This window comes from Lissotriton vulgaris, chromosome 4_1 (genome assembly GCF_964263255.1).
Source record: "Lissotriton vulgaris chromosome 4_1, aLisVul1.2, whole genome shotgun sequence".
In the NCBI taxonomy this organism is placed as follows: domain Eukaryota; kingdom Metazoa; phylum Chordata; class Amphibia; order Caudata; family Salamandridae; genus Lissotriton; species Lissotriton vulgaris.
Window position 1 is genome coordinate 178,517,574 of NC_141691.1, and position 4,682 is coordinate 178,522,255.

The 4,682-nt window shown below is 52.5% G+C and overlaps 1 pseudogene; it reads left to right on the plus strand.

Annotated features, from left to right (window-relative positions):
* Window positions 1–1,911: 1,911 nt before the first annotated feature.
* LOC147718550 (baculoviral IAP repeat-containing protein 5.1 pseudogene) lies at window positions 1,912–2,616 on the plus strand (annotated as a pseudogene).
* Window positions 2,617–4,682: the final 2,066 nt, after the last annotated feature.

The following is a 4,682-nucleotide window of genomic DNA, read 5'->3' on the forward strand; positions in this document are numbered from 1 at the left end:
CGTGCAAAACAGCAGGCAAAGCCTCAAGAAGAATCGAGCACAGGAGAGCCTGGACAACGAAGCACAAAGCTCTGGAGAAGCTGACTCACCAAAGGGCAACAACCACCAAGGAAGCCCCAAGGCCCGACAAGCACAAACCACCACCAACGAGCAGACAAAGTGGAAGGGGAAAAAGCCCAACTACAAAGCCAAGCTGGAGAATACAGTACAGAAACAAGAACCCCAGCACGGATTCCGACCAAGAGAAGAGCACCAGGAATCAAAAGAGCCCCAAAGTGCATCCCAGAAGAACAGCTCAAAGACGCTAAAGGCAACTGCTCAAGAGTCAGGCCGTCAGAAGCAAGCGACAAAGATAGAGCAAAGACAGCTGCAGACCCAGAAGCAGAGCTAGAGGCAAGGGAGGCTGGCCAAATCCGACTCCCACCAGCAACATCAGGAGTGGAAATCAAAGACAGCACGGCCATCCCAACAACACTGACACCCCCCCAAACCTCCGCAGAACCCACGGGAAGAGAAAACAGGAGGGAAGACATACATAAAACACGAAGGCCAAGGAAACGAGAGAGCGACCCCCACGGACAGACCACCCCGGAACAAAAACCGGGGGAGAAGAGCAACAGGAGGGGAAGCAAACAAGACCAAACCAACAGTCCCAAACCAAAGACTGAAGGACCTTGAACAGACAGAGGGAATGCTACACGAATCAGCATGACAACCCAGCGCAGGGACCATTCCAAGCACCTGCGTATAGTCCCAAGCACCTGTGCATTGTCCCAATATAAGAATATATCCCGCCGAAACGAGCACCAGACAGCACCAAACAGAGGACGGGAGGAAGCGGCCCAAGTCACCAAAAGAATGCACAATTAGAGTACTTTTTCTTTAAAGAAACCAACCGCCTTAACAGGGATGTTTCCCAAGACCCTCTGAAAGCCAACAGAGAAGATGCCGCCCAGAAACAAAACACTCAAGCCAACAGGAACAAAGACACGTACCTGGATCCCCCAAGAAGACCCAAACAACAACGAGCCACCGGAACGCCAGCCCAAACCACAGACAAGCCGGCCACCAAGGAACCCAACGGGCCCCCAACCCAAGGACAGACGTCCGAGGACAACAAAAGGAGAGAGGAAAGTAGAAACGCACCCCCACACCAGGTTGGGAGAGCAAAGCCACCAGACCAGGGAAAAGAGGAACCAGAGCACCGTAACCAGCAAGAAAAAGGACCCAACGAGTCAACAGAAGAAACACCAAGGACACGAGGTGCAGGAGAGCCCAAGGAACCACAGTCGTGGAGGCATCCACCACCCTTCGGACCCACAACCAACCCCGAGCCGGGGCAGGAGGGTGACCCAGCAGGACCGGCAGAAGATCCAACAGGGCAGAGAACAGATTCAGACATATAGAACGCCTCAGGAAATGCATGTCATCCTTGCGCATGGGGCCATGCCAACCCCCCTAGTCATCTTCAATTTATTTGCAGGTGCTCGGACCCGCTGGGCTAAGGGAAGTTTTCTTCCTGCTGGAGTCTGCAGCCTGAGTCCCGGCGCCTCCTGCCTGAGCCCTTGATCCTGGTCCCGGCACCTCTTCCCTGAGCCTTTGATCTTGGGCCCGGCGCCTCCTCGTTAAGCCTTTGATCTTGGGCCCAGCGCCTCCTCTCTGAGCCTGTGATCTTGTGTCCCGGCGCCTCCTCTCTGAGCCTTTGATCCTGGTCCCGGCGCCTCCTCCCTGAGCCTTTGATCTTGGGCCCGGCGCCTCCTCATTAAGCCTTTGATCTTGTGTCCCGGCGCCTCCTCTCTGAGCCTTTGATCTTGGTCCCGGTGCCTCCTCCCTGAGCCTTTGATCTTGGGCCCCTGGTCCCGGCGCCTCCTCGGTGAGCCTTTGATCTTGGGCCCCTGGTCCCGGCGCCTCCTCTCGGAGCCTTTGATCCTGGGCTCTTGGTCCCCGGTGAGGGATGGAGATGCTGCATCAGTACCGAGAGATGTACGACTTCAGCAACCGGCTGAAGACCTTCGGGGACTGGCCCTTCGCCGAGAACTGCAGCTGCACCCCAGAAAACATGGCCAAAGCTGGCTTTGTGCACAGTCCCACCAACAATGAGCCAGACGTTGTCCGCTGCTTCTTTTGCCTGATCGAGTTGGAGGGATGGGAGCCTGACGATTACCCCTGGCATGAGCACGCTAAGCGCTCGGCCACCTGCAGCTTCCTGAGTATGCAGAAGGACATCCGCGCACTCACAGTGGAGGAGTTCTTGAAACTGGAGCTGGAAAGGTTCAAGAGTTGTGTTCATAAAAAAACCAAGGAAAAGATTGTTCACATCCAAGAAGTGTTGGCCAGCACCACCAAACGTCTCCAGAAGTACTTTGAAGCTGAGCACGGGTGCGTTGTGGACTTGGAGCCCTAGTATGGATGCTGAAACTCTCAAGCCGCGGCGGTGGCTGTAGACACAGAGCACATCAGAGCACAGGAGGCCTCCTGGACACAGAGCTTCAAGGATACAAGACCTCTTCTGGGGATGGGTCTTCACCTCGACACCTTGAAGTATCGAGGACCATGAACACTTCCACGTCATGTCAACTTGCACTTTGAGATCGGAATGTACGGAATGCTGAGTGTTCCTGGTCCAGGTAATTGTGAAGCTGGACCTTGATATTGGAGGTGCTGGTCAATCCAGTTCAACATATGTCACACATCTGCTCCAATATGAGCGTATCATCTGCAATAATTACTACTTTACTAAGTAGACAACGCCATACTACTTGTTCACTGTAAATGGTCCTCTTTTGCTAAATAATATCACCATTGGTGAAATCTGACACTGCTGACTTCTTGCACAATGCTGCTCTCTTTAGTATAGTGGAGGAAGTGCAGTAGCATTTGGCGGGTTTTACACTTTTTGTACATTGTGGATTTGTCCTTAACCACTTGGCTGCTAAGGCAATATTTTACTCTTCATTGTTTTTCCATTGAAATCAATGGAAAGTCCATGACGAGTTACCCTTGTCATTAGCGGCGAAGAGGTTAAACAAATGGGATATTGTAGTTTAGGTTTTTTTTTTCTCCTGTGTTTTCAATAAACATGTTGATTTAAAAGAAAAAAAAAAAGAAAAAAAAACCAAATTATTTGCATATGAGCCGCCGAAGCGAGCACTGAGAAAACAGCTCCCTGCAAAGCGTCAAACTGGTCCCGAGAAACTGAAGCCTCCAAACAGGAACCAGACGAGGAATTGCCAGACCCAATACGACCCCAGAAACCGGAACAGGACAGCAAACCCCCACAGCAGGAGCCAGCACCGTGGAAAAAACCCGAGGAGCAGGACAGAAAACAGGAAACAGAACCCAACCACTGCAAACCGAAGGAAACCTCTGATCAGCCAGATGGATGGGAATGTGAAAAATAGGTGACTCCCATACCCAGGGAAGCCAAAATCACCCATCAGGAAGAGGGGAATGCCGGACTGCAAGGGGCACAACCGAAAGGGACACAGCAGCACCAACCCGACCAAAGCCCCAGGAGGCAGAACCGTACTGAAGGACCAACGGGAGCCAGGACCAGGAACAGAGAGTAAGACGACCCCCGGCCCCACTCCTTCACCAAAACCAGCACAACAGAGTGTAGTGACAAAAAATAGGCTGACGCTAAAGAAGATGGCAGGAAGCATCACAGTGCCAATGTATTACGAAGCAACCGTGAACACAGCCTAAAAGAGGGACAGCTCCGGAATGGAAACCGGCAACCAAGAGCGATCACCGGCAAGACCCACCATTCGGAAATCAGACTGAACCAATGAGCCAGGAACAACTGAGCCGAGCCCCCAAATTGCAAAAATGTCAACAAAGGAGACAGGGGACCTACAAGTAGGCCAACACCAGGAGGGGAACACACAACCCGAAGAGGAAGAGACGCAACCACCAGGCCACGGAGATTCCTCCTGCGCACAACACATGCGACCGACACCCAGGGGCAACAACAGGCGTCGCAGAGGCTGGGAACCAAACTGAATCCAAAAAAGGGCGCGGGCCAGAGATAAATCTCACCAGGTAGCCGAGGACAAGGCCCAACCATCCGGGCCAAGACAGGAAGGAGGGACCCCCAAGAAAATAACCTGCGAAGCACAGGTCGAAAAAGAGCAAGCACGCACCCCAAAAGGAGAAGCAACATTCGAACTCTCGAGAGTGGAATCCACCAGCTGCCCAACCTGGACCTCCAGGGAAGGCGCCTCCGAAGACATAGGGAGAAGGAGCAAAAAGAAGAAAGGGAGGATACTGGGTGACAAAGAACGCCAGGCGAAACCGTGTCCCCAAAAAGCAAGGAACCCCACATGGCAATGCCAGCCCACACCACAGCCAGTACAGCCAACAGGACAGCATGAAATGGTAGGTCAAAAAAATTGGAATAAACCCCACAGAAGATAATGAATCAGGGAGAAGACCCAGCACTACCATACCATGGACCACCAAACCCTGAACGCATACTCCAACAGGGGAAAATGTCCAAGATGCCACCAACAGTAGGTGATGGTCTAGCCACATGTACCGGCAGTGCAGACAGCGCAAAACAGTCCAAGAAAAACTGCAAAAGAACACCTCCCCCCCCTGCAGCTCCAGGACAACATGCTGCGTGGATAAAGAGAATGCACTTTTTGAAAGCACAGCATTAAAATTAAACATCTCATGTCACT